The following is a 27035-nucleotide window of genomic DNA, read 5'->3' on the forward strand; positions in this document are numbered from 1 at the left end:
ACCAACAGAGCTGACCATTTCAAGCGCCAGTAAGGTTGACTGTTTCCTGAACGAATTAGACCTTTGTTGATGGCCATTCGGGATTTAAGTCATCTTGTGCTGTGTGAATGTTCCAGTGTGGTGCATAAGCCGTGGTTCAAAATTGCAAGTGGCCATTTTTAGTGCTCAAAGAGTGTCTAGATGGAGTGCAAGTGTCTAGATGGAGTGCAGAATAAAATTGAGCGTGTGTGTGTTGCTGCTGTCCCGAACAGAGGAACCCAAGGAGCCAGGTGACGAGACGAGCCGTTCTTCGCCGCTGAGTGATGTCTCCTGTGAAAGTATCTGCAGCCAGCTTGCTTCTATTTGTAGCAGCTTTGAGACCGAGTCATGCAATGACTAACGAGGTATGCGTTCTACTCCTGACTCGTTAACTCAGCAATATACAAACTACTCAATTCCTCAAAGTTATCTATAATAGTAGTATATATCACATTTCAGTATCTCACCTTTCCTAGAACTAGTTTATGAAGTGGCTTCTCAGTTGTGCATTAATGAGAAAGAACAGAAAATCAAGCCAACGGAAGTTAGGGGTCGTTATATGTAGTAATTACAATACAAAGTGTGAAGAAATTAAAGTGGACAAAAAGACAGCTTGCCACTGGCAGGGACCGAACCTGCAACCTTCAAATATCGTGACCGATGCTCAGCCAATTGAGCTATGGTGGCAGTCATCCTCCCGTACACTTTATTTGGTATTACATATGTGGATTTAAACCTGGGAGTGTTAATCAGCGCCGGTCGTAGCCGTGGCGGTGAGTTTGGAGCAGTCTTTTTCTGCCTGCTGGCACGTGATCTTTTTATGAGCTGGCAGCTGACCAATAATCTCTCGCATACTACCTGAAGGCATGAAAGTCTGCGAGAACGAGACCCTTGAATAAATGAAATACAATAATAGTGCAAGGCACATCAGTGCCTTGCGTATTGACGTGTGCAAGGAATTGAACTTGGCTTAGTCGGCACATCTTCAGTGTAGCACGGAGTACAAGCATGAAGAGCAATTTCTGGCAGCCGTTTCTTCTCATTTATCTCAGTTGCCATAGCGCAGGTGTTGTTTCAATTTTTATCTCTCCCTTGATCTAGTATCTGCTATGCTGCACACTGCAAAGCAAACTATACCACTTGCATATTTCACAGGAACTTCACAGCTGCAGTGCAACAAGATAGTACTGTTTAAGATTTAGGAATTCTTACACGGGTACAGAAGCATCACTGACATGCTTGTTTGTTGGTGATATGCATGTGTGACAACATTCTGGCTCTTGCCTAGCAATAACTCAAATTGTGGCTCACATGTGCATTTCTGTACACTTGTTTTGTACACTAAGCACATCTTTCTGAGCACAACTGTCCACACGGTGCAGCGTAACTCGAGAGAAACACTAGAAGTACTGTCTAACACACTGCATCTCTTGAACATTTCACATACGGGAGGTTCAGTGTTGCAACTCTTCAGTTTGTTGGCCGTCAAGAGAGAGTTCTTTATTTTATGTTCAACGAGTCAGTCTCCACCTGCTAATTAGGCCTGTAGCCTTCGTGCTCTGGCAGTGTGTTCGGCCGGCTGCATGGCCTGGAGTTGTTCTCCCAAGACTAGCTGAGCAGCCCTTTCTCGCACTGCTTGTCATTACTTTCTGTGCAACCCTGCCGAGTCATCTGAGGTCGAGGTTACAGAATGTGCAGCAGGTCTGCCACTCGTTCCTTACATAATTCACATTTGCCAGAATACTGGACTAGGTACACGGCAAGGTGGCTTATAGCCCAGGTACATGTCTATAAGCCACCAGGCTTGGGTCTGAATTGGTTTGAAAGAGTCGCTGAGCCAACGATTGTTGCTTAGGAAGTGTCATAATGAATAAGGATAGAAAATTGGAAGAGTTAGATTACGTTAGGGTTAACAGTACAGAAGGACAAAGAGAACAGACAATGTGCGTGTTTTCCAGGCTTCAGTCACTTGCAGTGATCAGGAGTTTGTTCTTTTTGATAACTATCCAAGTTCACCACTCCTGCCTCTTCATGGAATTTGCCATCATTCTTGATTTTATTTATTTACAAGACACTGCAGGCTCAGGGTAGAGGCGATGCAGGAGTTGTATCACCTATACAAACAGAAAAATAGCAATTCATAATCAATAGCGTAATAAATGCATAATTCAATAGCAATTCATAGTCAGAATAAGTATATGCACATATGTACCTATACATAACTATTATATACACATACAAACATGCATGCATATTGTCACATGGTCATGACGTTGGAGAAGGCAGCAGTCGGTGGGTTCAAGATGAAACTTTTTTATGTGGGCGAACCTGTGCCTGGTAAAAGAAAAGTCAAACTACAAGCGATGCACGCTTTACGCTTTACTCTGATAGCGGCGAACAGAGCGTCGGTCGTCGATAATCTGATCTGTGGTTTAGGCATGTCAGCATTTATACATGTGGCATTGAACGTTGAAGTCTTATCGCTGGTAGCCACGCTAGTTCCAGAAGAATCTCCACTGTTCGCATTTACATGCTCAAGCCTATCAGAAGATTCTAAAATAATCTGGAAGGTTCCCAGATATTCGTGTGCAGTTCACGAAAGGCAGTGGTTGTCCTACGCGTAACAAACCGGTTACATTGAAATCCGAAAAGCACACGTGGCAATTTAGTACATGACACAGCAATAAAGGTGCAATTTCACTAACAGATTACTGTAAGTGGTTCCGATTACAATTGTACAAATATTTCTATAATTAGAGACCTAAAAAGGAAGGGCTTTTACATTAAAATGTAATTGAGTCGAATGAGTGGTTGGAGGAAAAATGGAGAACTTAAATGTGTTGGGTACGTGTTTGAAATAGTGTTATCGATTCAGCATGACTTCTAGTCAGTTGAGATGTGAGAGGTTTGTTGAACGGAGCAGCTTCTAGTGCAAGATGTTTGTTTTGTCACGTGGTTTATTCACGTACAAACGTGAAGGAACGATGAGGAACGTCGAGGAACGTCGAGGGTCCAAAATCCAAGCAAGCGCAATGCTCGGGTCGCGTGGCTACCACTCACGATGTAGCTTGCTTTCTTGGCTGCTTCGTCGTCGTCTCGTACTCTTCACTACATTGGCCCCTGGTGAATAGCGAGCCATCCTGGCGACCTAAGGCGTTGTCAGTATAGCGGGGTCGTAATAGGGCTTCAGGCGGCTGACATGGACGATTTCTCGACCACGACGACGTAAATCGTGGGATGCTGTCAGAGGCTCAACCTCATAATTGACAGGAGACGTGCGAGAAAGAATGCGGTAGGGCCCCTGATATCGGGCACGCAATTTCGAGGAAAGGCCAGGAGTGCTCGATGGGATCCAGAGCCAAACGAGGTCACCAGTCGTGAAAGTAGAGAGAGGTCGGTCGGTGTCGTGCCGTAGCTTTTGGTGGCCTTGGTCCTCGGTGGTCAGCGAACGGGCTAATTGTCTGCAATCTTCGGCGTATCTGGCAACGTCAGAAATCGCAGTATATTCAGACGAGTCCGGCGTATAGGGAAGCATAGTGTCCAGCGTGCAGGACGGGTCGCGTCCGTATAAAAGAAAGAAAGGTGAGAAACCGGTGGTCGCGTGCGTTGCGGTGTTGTACGCGTACGTGACGAACGGCAGGACGGTGTCCCAGTTGGTCTGGTCTGATGCCGTGTACATTGTCAACATATCACCGAGTGTGCGATTAAATCGTTCCGTGAGGCCATTCGTCTGCGGATGATATGCGGTGGTCATTCGATGAACGATGTTGCACTGGACGAGCAAGGCCTGAATAGCGTCAGACAGGAAAACACGCCCTCTGTCGCTCAAAAGTTCACGGGGAGCACCGTGGCGAAGGACAAAGTTGCGTAAGATAAAAAACGCAACCTCTCTTGCGGTCGCCGTTGGAAGTGCTGCAGTCTCTGCGTAACGGTTGAGGTGGTCCACGCCAACAATGATCCACCGATTCCCAGAGGAAGTAGGGGGAAGCGGGCCATATAAGTCGATGCCGACGCGGTCGAATGGACGTCCCGGACAAGGTAGAGGCTGAAGTGGACCGGCTGGGCGTTGAGGTGGAGCTTTACGCTGCTGACAAGCAGTACAAGCACGTACGTACTTGCGCACGAACGTGTACATGCCGCGCCAGTAGTATCGCTGACGCAAGCGGTTGTAAGTCTTCAGAGCGCCAGCGTGAGCGCTTTGCAGGTCGTTGTGAAAAGCAGTGCAGACTTCTGTGCGCATGTGGCGCGGGATCACTAGCAACCACCTCCGACCGTCAGGTGCGTAATTACGCCGATAGAGGAGGCCGTCGCGGAGTGCGAAATGCGTGGCTTGACGACGGAGAGTTCTTGACGCTGGATGAACCAATGAACCAGCCAGAAAGTCGACGAGTTCGGAGATCCACGCATCCTTGCGTTGCTCCGACGGCATGTCTGCGAAGTCAAGGGGCGTCAAGACAGCTGACGTGGCTGACGGCGAAGCTGTGTCAGGCGGTAACGGTGAGCGGGATAGCGCATCAGCGTCCGAGTGCTTCCGGCCGGATCTGTACACAACACGAATGTCGTATTCCTGCAGCCGAAGCGCCCAACGACCGAGGCGGCCTGAAGGATCTTTCAGAGATGAGAGCCAACAGAGCGCGTGATGGTCCGTGACTACTTCGAAGGGGCGGCCATAAAGGTACGGGCGGAACTTGGTCAAAGCCCAGATTATGGCGAGGCACTCTTTTTCAGTGACTGAGTAGTTGCACTCCACTTTCTTCAGGGTTCGACTCGCGTAAGCAACAACGTACTCGTCGTATCCTGGTTTCCGTTGAGCCAGTACAGCACCAAGACCGACACCGCTGGCGTCAGTATGGACCTCCGTAGGCGCATTAGGGTCAAAGTGACGGAGTATCGGAGGTGACGTTAATAAGCGCCGTAGCGTCATGAAAGCTTCATCGCACTCTGGTGACCAAGCCGACAGGCCGTTAGAGGCTGTCAGTAGGTTGGTAAGAGGTGCGATGATAGAAGCGAAGTCGCGCACAAATCGACGAAAATATGAGCACAGCCCAATAAAGCTTCGGAGCGTCTTGATGGAATTGGGCTTGGGGTACTCGGCCACGGCACGAAGTTTAGCGGGATCCGGAAGAACGCCTTCCTTGCAGACGACGTGACCTAGTATGGTGAGTTGGCGCGCAGCAAAATGGCACTTCTTGATGTTAAGTTGAAGGCCAGCAGAGGCGAGGCACGTGAGAATAGCGCGAAGACGAACTAGATGAGTCGGAAAATCGCGGGAAAATACAACAATGTCGTCAAGGTAGCACAGGCAGGTATTCCACTTGTGGCCACGAAGGATGTTATCCATCATTCGTTCGAAGGTAGCTGGGGCGTTGCAGAGTCCGAAGGGCATCACCTTGAACTCATAAAGCCCATCGGGAGTAACGAACGCAGTCTTCGGGCGGTCAGGGTCAGCGAGTGGAACTTGCCAATAGCCCGATCGTAAATCCAAGGACGAGAAATATTCTGCTCCTTGCAAGCAATCGAGGGCATCGTCGATGCGTGGCAATGGGTATACATCCTTCCGAGCTATCTTATTCAGGCGGCGGTAGTCGACGCAGAATCTGATAGAGCCATCCTTTTTGCGTACAAGCACGACAGGGGACGACCAGGGGCTCTCAGATGGCTGAATGACTCCGCGCGTGAGCATATCATCGACTTGTTCATTGATAACACGGCGCTCTTCTGCCGAAACGCGATATGGTCGTTGGCGTAAAGGGGCATGACCACCGGTGTCGATGTGGTGCGTGACGCTCGTTGTGCGACCCAGAGATGGCTGACCGCAGTCGAAGGATGAGCGGAACTCTTCTAGAAGGGCCAATAGTTCGCGTCGATGGTCCAATGATAGATCCGGGGACACAGAAGGGTGAAAAATGTCTGACTTCGGAGGTGCCGCAACAGGGGCTGTCATGGCATTCAGCTGGTGGTGAAGTGGGGCTTCAGCGAACTCCAGAAAGCGAAGCAGGTCAACGGCATGTATGCTTCCCAAGCATTCCCCGCGAAGTAGACGAACGGGCGAGGTGCGCAAGTTGGCAATCGGCATGATGGTAGCGCCGGATTCGACGGTGAGTACGGCAAACGGCAGTCGTAGGGCGTGGCGGCGGAGAAACAGCTCTGACGGGGCGAACAGGACAGCGCCGTCAGGAGCGGCCGGACAAGTCAAGGCGACAAGGGTGGACGTGTTTGGGGCTACGTCAGCGTCGGCAGCAATGACAAGTTTACATGCGTCAGATATGGTAGGCCCCGAAACAGAAGATTGCAGCGGCGTAAGGGCGACTTCTGCTCGGGCGCAATCTATGATGGCGCGATGACGTGAAAGGAAGTCCCAGCCGAGGATAACGTCGTGAGAGCAGGACGGCAGCACGAAAAACTCAATGACGTAAAGTTCGCCTTGAATATTAACGCGCGCGGTGCACACGGCTGAAGGTGCTATAAACTGCGAGTTCGCAGTGCGGAGCATGAGTCCTGAGAGCGACGTGGTCACTTTTTTTAACTGGCGGCAGAGGCTCTCGCAGATTACGGAGACGGCGGCCCCGGTATCAATTAGCGCTTGGGCCGTGGTCCCTTCAACATTGACGTCGATAACGTTTTGCGGCGAAAAAGACGGAGGCCTTGGGCAGTTCGCTTCGCATGCAGTTCTTGCCTCCGGAACTGCAGCGATCAGTTTCCCTCTTGCGCAGCAGGTCGGCGACACATAGGTGACAGGGAGCGTCGCCGAGGGGACGGTGACCGGTGGGTGTCGTTGGGTCGTTGATCACGGGCATACTCCGGTGGCGACCGGGACGACGACGCGACCGGCCTGCCGTCGGCGTCGAAGTGAGGAGGGGCGTAGTTTGGGGGCGACCTGGACGACGACGCAACTGGCATGCCCACGGCGTCGAAAGTTGGAGGAACCAGGCGACAATGGCGAGCGACGTGGCCGGCGAGGCCACAGGAGAAACAGATGGGCCGATTGTCCGGGGTTCGCCACGCGTCGGAGCGGCGGAAAGACGGAGCCGAGGGGTTTGGGATGGGCGGCGACGAAGCATACGCGGTAGTTGGCAAGACACGGGGCGGCGTAAGTGGCCGAGGTGGAGCGTAAGGCATAGATTGGTGATACGCGGTGGTCGCCAAGGCATGGGACGGCATCAGTGGTCGAGGTGGAGCAGAGGGCATGCGCTGTTGAGGGGGCCGCGCAGCAACGGCGGCGTAGGTAAGCGGCGCAGTGACGGGCGGTTGTTGGAACATGGGTGGGAGAGCCTCAGCAACTTGCGTCCGAATGGCTTGTTGAATGCCCGGAGCCAGAGGATGCGCCGGTTCGTGAGTGAGCGGCAGTAAGGACAGCTGGCGTGCGACTTCTTCACGGATGAAGTCTTTGATCGTGGGCTGGAGAGTCGGCTGAGTGGCCGGAGGGACAGCTAGCTGCAAGCTGGAGAGCGTGTCGGGGGTCGGGAGGGCCTGACGGGCGATCGCGCGCTGCCTGCGCAATTCGTCGAAACTCTGACAGAGGGAAACTAGCGCAGCGACTGTGGTGGGATTCCGCGCGAGCAGCAGCTGGAAGGCGCCGTCCTCGATGCCCTTCAAGATGTGGTTGATTTTGACCTCCTCAGGCATAGCGGGGTCGACGCGGGTGCACAGATGGAGGACATCCTCGATGTAACCCGTGTAGGTCTCACCCGGTTGTTGTGCACGCTGACGCAAGCGCTGCTCGGCGAGAAGCTTGCGAGCCGCAGGCCGTCCAAAGACGTCCTTGATAGCAGTCTTGAAAGCTGACCAAGATGGAAGCTCGGCCTCTTGGTTGTGATACCACAGTTGGGCTATGTCGGCAAGGTAGAATTGCACATACCCAAGCTTCATTGGATCGTCCCATCTGTTGCTGGCGCCGACTTTGTCATACCTCGACAGCCACTCGTCCACGTCCGATTCACCGGAGCCAGAGAAGATGGGGGGGTCCCGCTGAGGATACACGGCGCCACAAGTGACGTGGACAGCCGAAGGGCCAGGCTGGGAAGGAGTCTCGGTGGCCATGTTGGTATCACGAAGGGGGGGAAGCTTACGGGAGCGAAGATCCAGGGTCGTAGGGGAAACCCACGTACCTCCACCAAATGTCACGTGGTTTATTCACGTACAAACGTGAAGGAACGATGAGGAACGTCGAGGAACGTCGAGGGTCCAAAATCCAAGCAAGCGCAAGCTCGGGTCGCATGGCTACCACTCACGACGTAGCTTGCTTTCTTGGCTGCTTCGTCGTCGTCTCGTACTCTTCACTACAGTTTTTTAATTGAAAAAGAAACTTTAATCTCAGAACTGTGTGACGTAGCTGAAGTTCTTGTATATTATTTTCTTACATATGATAGCTGTTGAAGAGTCTGTCATGAGGTACTTAGAAAACATAAACTGGATGCATTTACGTTGAATCATTTCTACAGCTTGAATGTGTGGGTCCCAAATAATGCCTGCATACTCGAGGGCAGATCTAACGATGGTATAAGAGGCTAACAGCTTCACAGATTGCGGAGTATCTTGTAACAGGTGGTATATTTATTTTCATGTGCTTTCCAATACACATTCTGTTGAAAGGCAGTGCTCTTGTCTGTTATCTTTGTCGGCATCCTTTTGAGATGTTCGGCACGATGGGGAGCTGTTCAGTGTCAGTGGGGATGCCAGGCCCTGCCTGATCTGTAATGACTTGTGATCTGCCCATAGCCAACCATGCGGTCCCATCTCGAACCAAGCAAAAGCGGCTCGGCATGCGAGACCTTGAGCCGTGGTTTGCTCCTGCTTCTTGCAGAAAGGGAGGAATGTGCGGACTGTCCGCTGGTTGTGAAATGTAACCACAGTTCATTGTGCTTCCGATGAGATGTGCCTCTTTGGAAAGTTGCTGATTACATAATTGGCTCATGTGGAAACTATTGCTATCGCTAATGCAATGGCCAATTCCCAAGGTAGTTTGGCATTGTTTGTACGAATTGAGCTGCTTACCTTTGAGTCTCAATCTGTGTCTACTGCCAGCGTGGACATGTTGCGGGGCGCTATGTATTTCGCTGCATCAACGTAGGCCACTTTCTTGAAGTCCTGGAACCTTTTGTCTATTGTTTTAGCACATTGCTCCAGACTTTCGTTGTAGTGTTTGGGGTTAATAAATGAACACAACTTTATTAGGGTCCTGCGAGACGTGACGCAGTCGCGCATCCGACTCAATCCCACGTAGGGGTCGGCAAGTCAAGCCTGCCAGCCACTTTGCCGGTCCACTGAACAACATGGAAACTTATCTGCCAGATAAGTTTTCGGGCCTTCTTTCTTTTCCGCCACACTGCTCCTTTGCAGTTGTTAGTTGGCATTTGTGGTGTCTTGACTTCTTTCTTGTGCCATGTTTGCACGCCCAGTCTTTTCGCATGTGTAAGGCACGTCCCTGTGTCTGCAGGGAGGGAGGGAGTCAAAAGCAGCGTGGTAGGTCAGTCCTCATGCAGACACATTCACGACCTCCTCGGAGTCCGCGGGAACTCCCTCCACCTCCAATACGTCCGCAGGGAACCAGTGGAGTGAGTGATAAGAAAGGCATCGAACGGCAAGAAGTATTGTTGTTGCTAGAGGGTTGATACTACAGTCTTTCTGGAAGGCCCTGATGGAATCACTGTATGCTGCCTCCCTCCGATCTTTGAGCATGGCCAGAGTTATGGCCACCTGTTTCACTCCCTCCGGGTCAGAGGTTTGCACCGTCATACAGTTAATCACTTCTGATTGAGCGGAAGCCACCACTGTTTGAGAAGGCATGTACAACTTCGTGAGTTTGTTCCTGAGCTGCAGGTCCGCTCGCCTCAAGGTCAAGAGCTACACCTCGGATGAGGGTGCCCTCGGATCGTGGGTTAGTGTGTGTTAGAGATGCATATTTTTAAATGCTTGCTATGTCACGGGGAGTGTTTGTCTTTGCATACTACATGTGATGCATAGTGTACGTAGAAATTGCCAAGTATGTGCCTGCCCAGAGGACTCTCTGTGAGTCTTTCATATAGCAATTTCTTTTTGGCCTGTATGAGTTCTCCAAGTGTGTTGTGGATACCTAGGGCCAACAGCTTGTCCTTCATAGTTCTGGATAGGAAGTCCCGTAGATAGACTGGGTGTCTGTCTAATGATACCTTCGATATTGGTCTTACATGAGATTTGCAGTTTAACTATATGTGGTGGGTTATGTACATTATGCAGCTAATCACAAAGGCCTTGACTAGGCATACTATAGCTGCTCCTCCTCATGCTGGTGTCATGATTGGCTATCCTCGGCATGATCCTCATCATTTGCAGGGCGTCTAACATTTTATTGGTTTCCCTATCATGCCCCTTTCACCTGTTTTCTTGTATACTCGAAGTCCTGGGGCTGTGATGCTATTAACGACAAGGAAATTGAGTTGCCGTCTGCGATAAATGCTAATAGTACAGTAAAATGCCGCTTGAACGAACGTCAGCTAAGCGAACTATTCAATTGTATGTAATTTTTAGAGAAATCCCTCACGGAAGTGCCATGACTAACTCACTTCAATAAGTTCAGTGCATAGTGCATTTCAGTTCTACGAACGTATTCCATTACACCACCAGTGCTACCCAGGTCATGTTGATCAAGTACAACTGCACTTTTTGTTGCATAGTTTTACAGTGGCTTTCACAATCAGCTCCGCCAATGGTGCTGCACCAGATCTAATAGTGGAGGCCATGATTTTATATTTTACGGTGCTTCATTACCACATGATGAAAAGTGGGCCCCTATTGGCCTTGAACTTTACTGTCTGCCTACATATTTTTGAAGCCAACCGGAGTCATATGCACCACGACAGCTGCATCCATGGTGCATACAACCACGTGCTGGTTGTCATGAGTGGAGAAGAGAAGCACATGCCTCGGGGAGAAAAACTGGATGTTTTGCGTAGAAGCACTGATGCGCTTGGAGGAACTGAGGTCCTCTTCTGCCCAGCAGAGTATTGTGCAGGAGAAGGTTGATGAGAGCTTGGGCACAGTGGCTCATTTCGTGACCACTGCAGTCTTCAAGCACATATATAGCAAAAGATTACTGCTGTGAAGAAGAAGATGCGCCTCCATCCAGCAGCATCGCCAATGCTCGGCTCGTGTTTCGGATCGCTGCTGTGCCTCTGGACGGTTCTTCTCGCTGCCTTGCCACTGACAACCATTACATCCTTGAACAGCCAATAAACCTCTTCACAATTGGGGTAGGGGGCTGCTCATCCCCGTCGCTACACCCTGGAGCTGCGAAGCCGGACGCTTCCACCGATCGTGACTGACAACGCAAACCCACCGGCGCCTTCGACCCTGTCCGACCCCCGCATTGGGCTTCCTCGGCTACAGGACCCAAAGGTCTTCAGTGGTACAGGTGAGACCGACATGGAAGACTGGCTTGACCACTACGAACTCGTGAGCGCGCATAATAAGTGGGATGACCCCGACACGCTAGGCCACGTCATATTTTATCTGACTGGTGTCACCAAATTGTGGTACAACAACCACAGACACAACATCCCCACATGGACCGTCTTCAAGACGTCCTCTTCTGAAGTGTTTGGTCTGTCCGCAGACAGCGCGCAGAGCAGCGCTTGCGCGTCTGCTCACAGCAGACTGGAGAAAGCTTCACAAGCTATATTGAGGACGTCGTCGACCTTTGTAGATGTGTCTATGACAACATGACCGAAGCTGACAGGATCAAACAAATCCTGAAGGGCATTGACGATAGCGCATTCCAAATGCTCTTGGCTAGGAATCTGGGCACAGTTTCAGAAGTCGTCAGCTTGTGTCAGAGCTACGACGAGGTGAAGAAGCAACGCGCCCTGACTCGGCAGCCTCCGCGGCGTGGCGAGTCGCTGTGCAGTCTCGACACCATGCCTGACCATTCGACATTGCTTCGGCAGGTCCGAGACTTCGTCTGTGAAGAAGTTGCCCGCCAACTTTGCTCACGACCCCAGCACCCATCTGCCCGCCCCTTCCGCACTGTTATTTCGGAGGAGGTTGCCCACGCTGTTCCCCTTGCGCACTACGAGCCGCCTCCATCCGGCCCTGTTTACTACGCGCGTGCACTGCAGCTTGTGGCCACTGCTGTCGCCTGTCCGCAAACCGTGCAGCCTGTGGCCACGCCCCTCACGTATGCAGACGTTGTGCGTAGGCTTCCACAACCACCTTACACCATGCACTCACAGCCCATGCAACTGCCTGTCCATACTGCATCTTGGGCAGCACCGACGATCGCCAATCCATGGAGGATGCCTGATAATCGACCGATTTGCTACGCCTGCTACACTCCTGGCCACATCGTTTGCTATTGCAGCCGTCGCTCCCGAACTTTCGGCGACTGTGCCCGGTCGTCGCAATCCGGCAGCCAGCCCTTTCCTCTAGGGGTGTGCAAATATTCGAAATTTCGAATATATTTCGTATAAGGTTTGCTATTCGATTTGCACTGGAATTTGACTATTCGAACTATTCAAACTTCCCAAAAACAAATACAGTCAACATCAGATTGAAACTGACCCCTTCAGATTTTCAATATGCTTCACCTCGTTACACTCTCGTATTGCGGCAAAGCTGCCTTTCAAGCTCCGTTACGGTCGAACTTTGCCAAGACACAGTCAACGTCCGATTGGAAGTGGTCCCTAGATTTTAAATATGCTTCACCTCATTACACCCCGGTATTGCGGCAAAGGTGCCTTTCAAGCTCCGTTACGGTCAAATTTGGCGAAGACACAGTCAACGCCCGATTGGAAGTGGTCCCTAGATATTCAATATGCTTCACCTCATCACAGCCCGGTGTTGCGGCAAAGCTGCCTTTCAAGCTCTGCTACGGTCGCAAATGTATCAACTCAAAAAAAAAAAAAAAACGCTGGTTCCAACATGGAGATGAAAGATGTGGCAGAAGTGGGGGCTCAATTAATGCTGTTTTGGACCTGAAATTTGGGCAGGAAGTCCGAAAAATCGGAAGCCGAAGCTTTTTAGCATCCAAAATTTCAGATGTTCTTATATATCGACGTCTACGAGGCAGATTTGGAACTCCGGACTTGAAGGGAGCACACCCTTGTCCGCCACATCAGTTGGGCTTCCACAGAAGTTGAAAGAGGAGGAAATGGCATCTTGCCCATCACGTGTAAAGTGTTGTCGGCAACACTTTGGTTGCACCAAATCATGTACATAAATAGAATTCGGCCTCTACATTGCCTGTAGAGGGCCAATGCTTCATCAACCTAGTGAAAAGAAACACTTTCATGTTGCTATCTCATAAGAATATGCTTAGGAATCCTCTCTAACTGCAATTTCGCTTCGAAGTATTCGAAAAATAATCTAGAAATATTCGAGAAATATTTGAATTCACTTCGAACCAAAATTTTGCTATTCACACAGCTCTACTTTCCCCATTACGTTCCTGGCCCATCACAGCGCGATGTCCCTACTCACCGCCCTGACTTCAGCCGCAGCGCTCACCATCTCCTCGGCGGCGATCGCCCTCCCCCAAAGCCTTGACTATTTGAGAAAAACTCCTGTTTTCATTATTTATTTTGGATAAAACACCATGTGTCATCAAAATTTCGTAGCCAGGGAAGGGGGTTGGGCCCCCAGGCCCCTCCCCCCCTGGCTATGGGCTTGCACAGCGTGATGTCATTATTTGGTGCGTAAGAGGCACAGTGTGTTGTGTGGGCGCTTATGGCCTGAACCCGATTATAGTGTGCAGGAAAGGGTTGTTGTCCACGTAGTTATTTGGCCATGCAAGGTCATGTGCTCGAAAACCTTGCCTGAGACTTTCTATTTGCACTGTTTAAAGAGGGCAGCGCAAAGACACAAGGACGAAAAAACAGAGTAGACGTTGCACTGCCATCTCTAAACAGTGTAATGCACCGACTAGCCCAAACCAAAGTACTGCTCGAGCAAATTTCTATTTGCACCTTTTTGCCGGGGGAATCATTACCACCTGGATGGTTTTCTACTGGCATAGGATGCTGCCTTTGTCCCAGCGTTAATTCAGATGTAATCTCTCTGACAGAGAGATTTCGCAGGAGCTGGTTCCATCATAGTCCAGGGCAGCTTTAATGTAGAGCTTATAAGCTCCACTTAGACTTTCGTATCAATTACAGGGCTGTCCTAAGTCTTGGGTTTTTTTGCCAGTACAAGGGTGTTGTTCCCTGATTAGTACCTGTGCATTGCCTCTGTAGATATTGTAACAGGTCTTGCTCCGTGCCTGAGTGTGTGGAAACTGTTTTGTTTAAATTTTGTTTCTCCGTGGTGTTGCTATTTTGCCAACTGAGAAAATTGCATTGAAGGTCTCACATTTTAGCTAGACTTATCTATGGTGCATGCAGTCTGCCAATTTTAGCAGGTGGTTCTATTCTCTTAATGAGGGTTCGGTTAAGCTTTTGCTGTTTCAGCACTTCCACATGCTGTTGCTTGCCTCCCACATATATGGGAGATTGCTGTCTGCGTCGTCTAGCCTTGGCTCTTTCAAAGCCGTGTTAAAGTTTCAAGTAAGTTTGTCAATTTTCCCCAAGATATTGAGATAAAATGTCGCCTCCAACTTATTTGGCGGTCATTGACAGAACTACGGGAGTCTTGCAACCATGGGCGGCTGAAGTCAACCACCTCAATCTTCAGCACTCGCATTGTTACCCTAGGCATGTGCCGTGCCACAGCCCTATGTTGCGTTTTCATTGAACTCTTGTGAATCTGTTGGCATACTCTGTTGGGTCATTCCACACGAGATGTCCCAGCCATTTTGGTGACCATCTCACATGCATTCGAAAAAAAGAATAGTGCTGATTTCTTGCATTGAAAACAGTTAACTACCAGAATATTTTGGCGAGAAAAAAATTTTTGGTCATGTGGGAGCCTCTTCATCTGAGTTTTGTTTGTCAGAAACTTTTTCTGAGAGTATTGTTTCTCTTTTCAGTACCAGATTTGATTTGCATAATAAGCAAAGGTGTGTGTGTAAGGTGTTTGAAACTCAATAACGTTACTGCAGTTTTTTTGCCACATATGCTTCTAAAATGTTCTATGCTTGCACTTTTTCCGTTGTTGCACTATGTATTAATATCTGAGTAATAAGTACCGACTCTACGAAAGGTATATTTTGCATTAAAGATACTTTCAGACCACTGAAGTTCCTAAATTTTTACAGAAAAAAACCACAAACTTGAGAAAATCTTCATTTTTTCATCCACATTAAGACCCAATTTACACTACGTGGTGTTCCAATTAAAAATCAGCTTACTTACCTGCAGTTCAGGGGAGACAATAAAAAAGCAAATATAATGAAGTGATGATGATGTTAATCCTTTTCTTCAAATAAATAAAATACTATTGGGACAAAATACTGGGAAAGCAATTTGAAGTTTAATTAATGACATTAGATAAATAATTGTAATAAACCAAGGCAAAGCAATTTGCACTTTCATTAATTGCAATAATTAGGTACATTAATTGTGATACATCAAAGCAAGGCACCTGGGCGCATAAGAGGGTCATGTGGACTACAGGGAGTGGACACTTAACAGGATTAGGCTGCACCAGTGGCAGATCACACCAGGCGAGGCATTTGCTGAAACGCAATTGCTTGATCTGGCAGGTCGCATGATTTTGCTAGAAATAACATGACACCAGGCATTTGCTGAAATGCCATTGCCTGAGCCCACAGGTCATATGATCTCGCTTTACTCAATGAAATGTAAGCGCTCGTATTTCAAATCTAGTGGCAGATTTACGGGACCACGTGATCTCACTAGCCAATCACGTACACTCACGCGCTTACAGCTTTGCTGTCTGGTGGTTTTTCACGGTGTGGAAGACTGCCTTGCATTCGGGAAGACTGCCTTGCATTCAATACCAGCTGCCAGTCTCTGGCATGCAGCACTTGATTTGAAAGATGTATGTATTCGAAAGAGACGACATGCGCGGTAGTTTAACAGTTTTGCCACTTTGGCCCCACAGTCGTTTCACTTTACTGCCTTAGTCTTTGTTTGTGGCATCTGCGCATCATTTTATTGAAATCGCACATAAATGTGCTTCATTACATTGAGCTTAAAAATACATGTTATTCTAGTGGCATAAAGTTATAAGAAGTTATTAAAGGGACCCTGAAATAGTTTTGACAATTTTGTACAAATGCATTGAGCCGGTAAAGCAAGTCCTAAGGATCATTTGCAGGCCAGTTTAAGCTCTCTGCGTCAAGTGTTTACAAGACCTTAAACGTGCGAATGACTATAGATCACAGCGGCTCAGCCGTACGAGTTTTCAACTTCTCACTTCTATTTCACGTAGAATTGTTTCATTGCACATAGCACAAGCAGCCACTCTGATTGGATATGTCCAGTCGACATCACTCAGCCTCCAGTGGACAGCGAACGTCGTCTGCCTGTATTACAACGCGCTCCGCGGTGACGTTAGCGGTGTGGCAGTGTTTATATCGAAGTTTCTTTTCTCGGACACCATAAATTGGCCTAACTGCGTTGTGCGCTACAAATCCAGTGATTAGCGACTTGTAAAGCTGCAACATTGTGGAAGGCAACGGACGAGCAGAGTCGCTTCAGCTCTTCGGTGCAGTGAGCATTGGGCTCTTGCTATCCAGTCACCGCCAGGATCCATGCGTCTGCGGCTGTAACTTCAACCCTGAAGGCACAAACGCATTGCCCGCTTATCGGTGATTGTTCTCAAATACATTTTGTTTGTCCGCATATTTGGTGTTTGCAGATTGCCGGTATAGAGGGGAATGAAATGCCAATGGCTGGTAGCGTAGTGGCACCTAGCGGGGCAGATCTGAACCACTCCGTGAGGCACTTCGTCTCCGTGATGCGTGATGTGCACTGCCGTCGCTAGCGACAGCTATGTGTTCTGCGAGTTAAAGGCACATATTAAGTCGATGTTGATTGTTGAAATAGCGGTCCAGAAACCTCGTGATGCCACTTTCGTGCCAAGGAAATGATTCGTTTGAAATAAAATCACGTTTAAGTGGCCCACACGGCGTTAGCGCACTTTAAATCACCCGCCTGAATGGACCTTCTGACGTAGCAATTGCCTTGCCCAACGTTTCCTGCCTCTACTGCGCGGCCGCTGACACTAGTAGCAGCTGAGCACTGCTCAGAAGGGCACACTGCAAGCCTTGCTGAAGTTGCAGTTGATCTCGTAACCCTCCACACAAAAGTGCAGCGAGCACACATGCATATTTTTTGGCTCTTTTGCACACTGGCGCAGAGGCACAGCATTCAGCCACTTCGAGCGTAGGGGTTCGTTTTGCGACACCTAGCGGAAAGTCACATCGGTTTCTTTGCTGCAGCTCAAGCGGCATACGCCATTCGTGCATCCTGCAACATCACATCCACGCGGCATTTTTTCGAACTTTCCATCACAACGACTTTCGTGAGCGTGGAAAGCCGTCGCAACACTACACGATACCGAACTACCACTAAGATGCGACCGTGTGAGCGAAGCGCAGTTCGGCGGCGAAAACGGAACTTTTAAACCACTCGCGTCGTTCCCCGTGCTAACACCAAGCGGTTCTTTTTTCCATTACTCAAACAAAAATGGACAAGCAGCATTTTATTATGTCTCTTGATGCACGGAAGGTTCTTTTTTTATTGCTGCTGGTTTGATTACTAGTGATTAATTGTACTCGGGACTCTTGACGTCATTGGGATCATTCCAAAATGTCCTACTTGTGGCGCATGTGGTGTCGTACATTTACCTTAATTTGTCGATTAGTAGAGCACTGCTGTTGATAATATTGACGTTTTAGATGTTCTCAAACATTGATCTTTCACTGTGACATAAATTGTTATTTGCCTTTAGTGTCCCTTTAAGGAGGAAAGGCGGTTCTCAGAAGGAGCGTCATCTATAATTGTCTGTAGCTGCTTTGGTACAAGGTGTGTCGCATAATTTATGGTGCGAATGATGATCCTAAACGCTGACAAAATTTCAAAGACCTGACCCGAAGGTCGCGGGATCGAATCCCAGCCGCCGCGGCTGCATTTTCGATGGAGGCGAGAATGTTTGAGGCCCGTGTACTTAGATTTAGGTGCACGTTAAAGAACCCCAGGTGGTCGAAATTTCCGGAGCCCTCCCCTACGGCGTCTCTCATAATTATATCGTGGTTTTGGGACGTTAAACCCCAGATATTATTATTATTATTAAAATTTCAAAGACTGTTTCAGGGTCTCTTTAAGAACTTCTTTATATTGAGAATTTTATTTTATTGAAGCTATATATCATGCTGTGTCTGTTATTTTTTTCTGACAACTAAGTACCTTGCACTGTAACTTTTCTGCTGCTGACTGAAATCCACGTTTCCATGTCCAGTCACCTGTGCAGATTCTATTAATTTGTTTCATGTTTGTATTGTGTTGTTCTGGAGTGTGGTTGTCTGCCACTTGTCAAGCAGCTTTCTAGCACACTTCTCTTCGTTCCAGCAGAGCTCAATGTAATGCCAAGCCAGCATTTATTTATTCTAGTCAATATTTAAATTTGTGCTGCACCTGTAGTAAAAGTAAGGAATAGCCATTATCTTATTTTCCTTATTTCAGGAGCACACTACTAAACTGAGTGCAGCTGGGCAGCTGCTATAGATAATTATTTTTGCTGCTACAAAGCACTCTGGTTCATTCTCATCACTGGTGTACGCATACATTCTTTTTCCAGGTGCCATGAATGAAGAGTAAATTTCATACCTTAGAGTTGTGTAATTATGCATTGTACCATTCTTGTCTGCTGTTGTAACAGAACAATTGTTGCCTATTTCGGTTGAGTAGTGTTTGTTTTGTTTCTATAAATCACATACTATAATGATAGTTTACCTCTCTCAGAAACCTGCTTGTTAATAGAGCCCTTAATAGCCCTTAATAGAGCCCTTAATAAAGGCTTATTAGGGCCCTTAATAGAGTACTGACACAAAATTTTCTCAGTATATATCTAATGACCCACTTATCATGGCTTGCCACGTGCTGCGTTGTGTGCACATGACAACTATGGGAGAGAATGGGCGCAAAGAGCACGGCAACCAGTGCAAGCTCGCAATATATAGGTTTACACTCAAACCAAGTTGATGTCAATGTTGCAAGGTGCTCCGTTTTGCTAGCAGTTGCACGGCACACTTTTTAAAATTGATTTTGAATATGTTGTTAGTTAGCTATATTAGCCGTTGATATTTTGTAGATCTATGTGTGCCTACACAAATCTCACAAGTTATCTTGCCTTCAAATTTTGTGTCAGTTTACTACTTTAAGGCGGTACTGAATCGAGGTACAGAATTTTGCATGCGATAAAAAGAGAATAAGTGATGCCTCCATTTGGAAACAGATGACAGATCAAATGTGACGTGCCAGGCCATTCATTTAAAGGGACACTGAAGGCAAATAACAATTAATGTCGGAGTGAAATGTGAATGTTTCGAGAACGCCTAAAACGTCAGCATTATCCACAGCAATCGAGAAATTAAGGTAAATGTTGGACACGATATGCACCACCAGTGGGACACTTCGGAATGAGCCCAATGACATCAAGAGTCCCAAGTACAATTAACAGTGATGCTACCGCTGCGCCAATTGCGCCAGACTGCGCCAAAGTGCCCTGGCTGCTACAACCTGCTACATTTCCTCAAAATTTGGCGATTCTGCGCCAAGCCTGCGCCAAAGGGGTGTACTCTGACTTTCAGAAATGAAACTAACTACATGAGGTTCCCCCATTGAGAGCGACATCGCGCTGTGCGCGGACGTTCTCCATGAGAGTGATGAAAATGGAGACAAAAAAAAGCCGGCAGATCCCACGCATTGTGGGAATCGACGTAATGCGAAGCAGCCAGCAAAGAGCTGCATACATCGTCTTGTATGTCATTGAGGAAAATGCGTGTCATGGTTTTCATGTTAACTCCTATTATTTACGTTCGTCACGCAGTAACGTCGCGCAATACCAACTTCAGTGTCGCTCAAGCTAGAGAAATGGCCGCCAGCGCCCCATGAGCGTGGCACGTAAGTCATGCTGTACATGACATGCGTGTCATGATTTTCATGTTAACTCGTGTTATTTATGTTCGTTACACAGTCACGTCACAAGATACCAATTTTGGTGTATATAAATCTAGCGAAACCGCCGCCAGCGCCCCATGAGTGTGGCACGTAAGTCATGCCGTACATGACATGCGTGTCATGATCTCCATGTTAACTCGTGTTATTTATGTTCGTTACACAGTCACGTCGCGCAATACCAATTTCGGGGTAGATCAAGCTAGCGAAACTGCCGCCAGCGCCCCATGAGCGTGGCACGTAAGTCATGCTGCACATGACATGCGTGTCATGATTGTCATGTTAACTCGTGTTATTTGTGTTCGTTACACAGTCGCGTCACAAGATACCAATTTCGGGGTAGATCAAGCTAGCGAAACCGCCGCCAGCGCCCCATGAGCGTGGCACGTAAGTCATGCTGTATGTACATGACATGCGTGTCATGATTGTCATGTTAACTCGTGTTTTTATGTTCGTCACACAGTCACGTCGCGCAATACCAATTTCGGGGTAGATCAAGCAAGCGAAACGGCCGCCAGCGTACCATGAGCGTGGCACGTAAGTCATGCTGTACATGACATGCGTGTCATGATTTTCATGTTAACTCGTGTTATTTATGTTCGTCACACAGTCACGTAGCAAGATACCAATTTTGGTGTATATCAAACTAGCGAAACGGCCGCCAGCGCACGATGAGCGTAGCATGTAAATCATGCTGTACATGACATGCGTGTCATGATTTTCATGTTATGACTTGTCATTTATGTTCGCCGTACAGTCATGTTACGCTATACCAATTTTGGTGCACATTCGATGAACCAAGCGACCAGGAGAGCACGAAGTCGTAGGTGGCTAGATAGATAGATAGATAGATAGATAGATAGATAGATAGATGGATGGATGGATGGATGGATGGATGGATGGATGGATGGATGGATAGATAGATAGATAGATAGATAGATAGATAGATAGATAGATAGATAGATAGATAGATAGATACGCTCAAAGTCGCAGAAGTTCGCTAAGAAATGCTTCGCATTTAATACAGTATAACCTCGTTACAACGGATCTGTTTACAACAGACATTCGGATATTACATACCAATTTGCGGCGTTATGCCGACCTCCGTATTAGATGCATTGATTGAGCTTCGTTTACAAGGGATTCTGGTACAACGGACATTCGGATATATTGACTAAAATTTCAGGCCAGCAAGGTGGTCAGGACTCCTTTAGAGCGGACTTATCTACCACGGTCATTAACTTCCGACTTCAAACATCGCTTAGCATACTTTCGGGACGGGAGCAGCGCACCGCGGATATCGACATACCGATTTGAGAACGAAGGCCGCCGAACCCCGGTCTGTCAATGATCAGCTATGCCTAGCTGTAGCGACAAAAAAAAAAAAAAAAAAAAACGGCACGCAGCGTGCTTGGTGTTGCGTTTGGGACGCTGACACGCGAAATTGCGAGCCGCTGCCACCGCTTCTCCGCGCGGTCGCTGCGCGGCGAGCTTGGCCGGGGGGTCCGCTGCCGATGTGCAAAATGCCCATCCGCGGTTCTGAGGAGCCAGCGGGCAATGCGATTCGTTGCTTGAGACGAAGGACATTACGGCTTCTTCGCTTTCGCATGTCCGCTAGCGCGATGTTCTTGCCCGCAAAGTTTGGATTTGGCTCGTACATCGGCACCGTGAACGGAGTTAGGCCTAACCACGACATCTAGTAGAAAGCTCGGTTGCGATGTGCGTGGCCGCGGTGCCCGATGTTTCAAAGTACGTGATGCTCGATTGCGAGTACAAGGAGTTGTCCCGCGGTGGTCTTCGTCATAAGCTTCGAAGTGCTGATAAGAAGAACCTCGAACAGCAGGTCCAACGAGTCAACGCTATTAGTTGCACGTCTGCGATGTTCGCGACGAGTGCGGCGCGCTATCGTAATCTGATGATTGAGCTTCCGCTTGCAGCTGCCCAACTAAAGCGTTCCAAATTATCGTCGACCCGTAAACACAGAACGAGTGCGAACGCGTCACTAAGTAGCGCAATTTTCGACAGCCGCGACCTCGCGACGCACAAGCAGCAGACGACGATCCCGAAGTGAGCATTAACACGTTTTGGCTGCTTCTGCGGTAATACCGCCGAAGCAGCGAAAACGTGTTTTTCGTACGCTTGTTACTGAATGGAGGAGCCAGCTGAAACGGAGAACTTGAACGCGGAGAAATGATTTTTACGACGAGCCCAAAATGGTGGCGCCCAGTTGCGCCGTTGCCGAGCTAAATTTTGAAAAACGCTTTTTTTATATATATTTCCGCAATTTTCGCCAAGTCGGCAGACGCAAAACAAAATTTTTTATAGCACTTCTACGTAGTTTTCATTGAAGATATTTTGGAATCAGATAGAAATGGGCTACAGAAACTGAAAATGCGATTTTCCAAAAATCGCATTTTTTCTGGTCCGCCGTTAAAAATAAGACCATGTTTGTGACTCGTAATTCTCTCCGCTTATAACAGACCCATTCAGTGTTTACATGAAAGTCTTGTAACAGTACTTGGATTTTACATACCCCCTTTACAACTGACCAAAATCCTCTTCACTATGAAGGTCTGTTGTAATGAGGTTATACTGTATCAATATGGTGTTGTCAAGCGGACGAAGGAACTGCGTTTTGTGTTTTTTTTTTGTAATCAAAGCATCACCTGTAGGCACCATGGCGTAGCAGCAGTCAAGCGACATGCAGCCATGAAACGGCACATTGATGCTACCAGTCGTCATTGAGACGCTTCGGCTGGGCTGCAGCGGCCGAAAACGATCCAGCCGACTTTGGGATTCGGCATTCCATGGAACATTTTGCAGCGTGACCGCGTCACAAACGCAGAAACTGTTTGTGCTTGGCATGACTCTCAAGGGCATCCCATACTCGTGGGCCGACACAGCAACTGCCTTGTTTCCCAAGTTATTTGGAGATTCCGAAACAGCGAAGCAGTTTAGTTGTACACTGTAAACCACTTTACACCCGTATGGGTGTAACTTGGTGTCTATAACTCACACCCCTACACCCCAAAAAATAGGTGTACCAAGCAGGATTACACCTATACAATGGGTGTAATTTCAAACTTTCACCCAATGGGTGTGGTTGGGTGTAAAAGCATATTACACCCAAATGAAAAAAAGGGTGTAGGGTGTAAAAGCACATTACACCCAAACGAGAAAAAGGGCGTTAGGGTGTTTATGCACAATTACACCCAAACATCCAGGCAAAAATTTCCATAATTCGAGTGGTTCCCCCCTCCCAGTTGGCTCCCATTGAAACGCTAGAAAGCTTACCCTTTAGCCAGTCCTTTCAAGGGCGCATGACCTATTATAGTGGCTCCTGCCACAGAGGGAAAATCCTGGCAGCAGCACTGATTTTATGGTGGATATGAAGCACGGCATATATGGCCCTTACATATACAGTGCAATCGTGACTGAATACAAAGTCATTACTTAAAATGTGTTGACACATATTGCAAGATGTTCACACAATTATCCAATAGAACAAAATAAAGTCAAGCTTTTATAAACACAAAGCTCGTACATCCGAGACAAATTCTACGGTATTCAATTACCTTTCTCGAGTGTGCGGAGCGGCATCGCGTATGCCGCCAAACAAGGAGCACAAATGACCAAGGCGTTTGTGTCAAAATATGAAGCAAGGGCATTATTTCCACTTCATAATGAGGAATTCAATTTAACATGCTTCATTGTAACACAGGCGTATAGTGCAGTATGGGTCTTAGAACAAGCTACACCCGTGCGAGTGGGGTGTAATAGATGAAACCGCCCTCGAAAAGGTAGCAGTTACAGGGAGAAGCACAAATGAACCTTCTTCCCTGTCAGCCCCCTTGGGGCACTACAGACACCTGGTCCCTTTGGGCGCACCCCAGAATGAATTTTCCCGCTGTAGTTGCCCTTCCCAAGAAGGGAAATATTGGTGCCACTTCTTATACCTGCACTTATGCAGTTGATAAAATAAGGTGCCATCGTCTTAAATGGGCTGCATAACATCAGTGTATGTGTTTGAAATCAACAGGTACACAAAAGGTACGGTCTGGTCGTTCTCCAGTTAAAGAGATAGTTCAGAAATGTGCAATTCCTTGATGAGAAAGTGGATTGATAAAGTTTCAAAATTCCAGCAGTGCCCACACCATTGTGCCTGTTGTCGACTTTCTTAGTAGGGTAAACACTGTCATCACACAGCTATAGCTGATACACGAGCAGGGTATCAATGCTCCGTGACAACTCACGCAACATTTTAAGGACTCAGAATGTCGTTTGCCACAGCAGGCCTCCATATCTCTTTTCTGGGAAAGTACATGAGTGAAGTCAGGCACGTAGGCAAGGGGGGGGCCCGCCCCCCCCCCCCCCCCCCCCGAAATTCATCCGGCCTTCTATATTCCCGGGCAACTTTTGTTTTATTTTTGGCATGGAAATACTTTCTTTCGAACTATTAGGCCTTGGGCCCTCCCCCCCCCGGAAAAAAAATCCTGGCTACGTGCCTGAGTGAAGTAGAAAACTGTGCAAATTGCTGGAATTATGAAATCTTTCCCACTTTCTCAAAAGCAATGGATTGTGGCTCCAACACAAAAAAGTGAGCAATCGGGCCATGACGTGCACGTTACAGCGCATGCTGAATGCGGTAATATGCAGGAAATGCATGGGAATAGAGACGTTATGACCACGACAGCCCTGCAGAAGCATTACCTACATAACAACAGTTCAATCAAATTTTACACAGGCATGTTCAGAGAAATTTAAAGATTATCCCTTTCCAAGCAAAGACAACAGAATCATTGGTAATTGAATAAAACGAGTATTTATTTCCTTTAAAAATATTGACAAAACTTAAAGCTTGTCATATAGCTCAAAAATAAATTTTAAAACAATATTCGATGCAATGATTTCACTGACAAGTACTGGCAGTTTTGTTAAGCAAACGTTTCAATAGCAAAAGATCTCATTATTAAAACTACTGCAAAAAAGTCACAAACTCCCTTGAATATAAAAACTAAGCCAATAACCCACAAAGTGGAATGACCTGTGAGAACATGTTGAAATCGGCAGAGACAATATGGCTTGTATTAAAATGTCACAAGAAAATGAGCAAGAAATTGAAATGAAATACTAGTACCGCCATAGTATTCGTTTCTGTATAATGTAAAACAAATAACTACTCGTTACCATATGAAAATATAACTTTATGGCTTAAGCTCGAGTTAATCACAGGTGGCGACATACTTTAAGCAGAAGCTAAGGCCTATTTTCTTGGCTTTCTTGAAAATGTTCAGGAGCTTTACTACTTGTGTCCTCGGAGTCATTACCCACTGGCCAAGAAAGAGCCATTCAACAGCGACGAGAACGTTGAACGCCTTGTGATGGCAGTTGATATTTAACAGCCAATGTGCTGCCATGAGTGCAGCTACTCATTCTTCGGCATTGGACCCACTGAAGAGCAGTTCTTTGTCCACATGGAGGAAAAGCTTGCTTGCATAGGGAATATCGGGGCCATCGTACACAATGCAAGGTGTTATTGGAACGCTCGCTCCCTGCATGATAAAAAATAAAAAGATCATTGTCTGGAAAGCGCTACGCAAACTTCAATTATTTGTTTCAGTAACCAACAGTTTCTGTACCGTGTACTATCGTGAGTAATATGAGCTCGAACATGAGAGCACGTGGAAAATAGCCTTAAAACTGAGATAGGGTGATACGTGGATGGCGCTGCCGAAACTGGAGGGGAGAGGGGGGGGGCGCTGTTCCGCTGACTGTTGGTACTCCCGCCTCGCTAGCGTTGCTGCGAGATGTCGGCTGATTGCGTGCCAATGACCGCTAGCAATGATAACAAAATAAATAAATGAGGCGCAGCAAAATCCTCAGCCGACACCACCGAGATACCGATGCGCAAGCATGGCCTGCGCATCGTGGCAGGCTACGTCACAGCCGATATCTCAGCAGCAACCTAGTCTGATGTGGCTGTTCGCGTTGATGGGAATTCATATCGCCGCTAGCGGCCACTGACACTCTCTAAGATGCCGTTTCGCATCAACAATATTGAAGCGGGAGGGTCAACAGCTAGTGGAAGCGCGGCGCCCTTTCCGCTTTGTTTCTGACAGCCGCCGCTGCTAGAGTTACTGTATATGCTACCTGTAGGTAGCAGAGTTGCGCATCTGTCTTCCAAACGCCGCTAGCAACCACGCATTGCGGAGAAGCTGGCGCTCGGGCCAATTTTTGTATTTCTCGACGCCGCCGCTGCAGCGAAATGAATTAACACTATTCATCGACAGCCAATGTTTATCGCCGATCTTCGACACTCGAGACATGTTAATCGCCGACACGGTAGGCATGTCGCGTGCACAAACGGAGTGCGACTTCACCGCATAGCGTTGGTTGCTAGCCGGACCTATGCGCAACTCTGCTACCTAAAGGTAGCATATACAGCGACTCTAGCCGCTGCGAATCAGCCGACGTAAGGTTCAAGGCTGTTCGCCACGCGCTCGCGTGTTCGAGCTCATATTGTTCACGATAGTACCATCCAAAAATGAAGCTCATAACATGGCCCATATGGAACTGGAGAGAATTAACAGCTTTTCTACGTGCAATTAGCTTGTTTGGGAAAGAGAAAGTACTATTTGACAAATATCATCCGCATTTTTAAAGAAAAAGGAGCATTCTTTAGTGGCATGAAGGATTCCTGCACAGCGATAAAAAGCATATAAAACAAACTCTGCACAAGGACTTCTCTTCAAGGCTGCAACTTGCAGCCTTGAAGATGATTGGAGAATTTAAAATCTCTTATAAATCATTAGGCTTGTCTTTTACCAAATAATATCATTGGAGGTGGTCGTGCAAACTGCGTTTTTTAATGTTTGTACACGTAAAAGTATTTAGCGAAGTTACAACGCCAAAGCGAGGCGAGGCGCATATAACTCTTAATAACCACAACAAAATAATGAAAGCTAG

The 27035-nt window shown here is 47.7% G+C and overlaps 1 protein-coding gene across 1 annotated transcript in view; it reads left to right on the forward strand.

The window, feature by feature from the left end:
* LOC119406057 (DNA-directed primase/polymerase protein) overlaps positions 1-27035 on the forward strand; it is a 58879-nt gene that overhangs the window by 20241 nt on the left and 11603 nt on the right. Inside the window, exon 3 of the mRNA XM_037672902.2 lies at positions 252-383. The gene's annotated coding sequence lies outside the window, so the exon portion shown is untranslated. The remainder of the gene's footprint in view (positions 1-251; positions 384-27035) is intronic.

This window comes from Rhipicephalus sanguineus, chromosome 9, assembly GCF_013339695.2.
Source record: "Rhipicephalus sanguineus isolate Rsan-2018 chromosome 9, BIME_Rsan_1.4, whole genome shotgun sequence".
Lineage (NCBI taxonomy): Eukaryota > Metazoa > Arthropoda > Arachnida > Ixodida > Ixodidae > Rhipicephalus > Rhipicephalus sanguineus.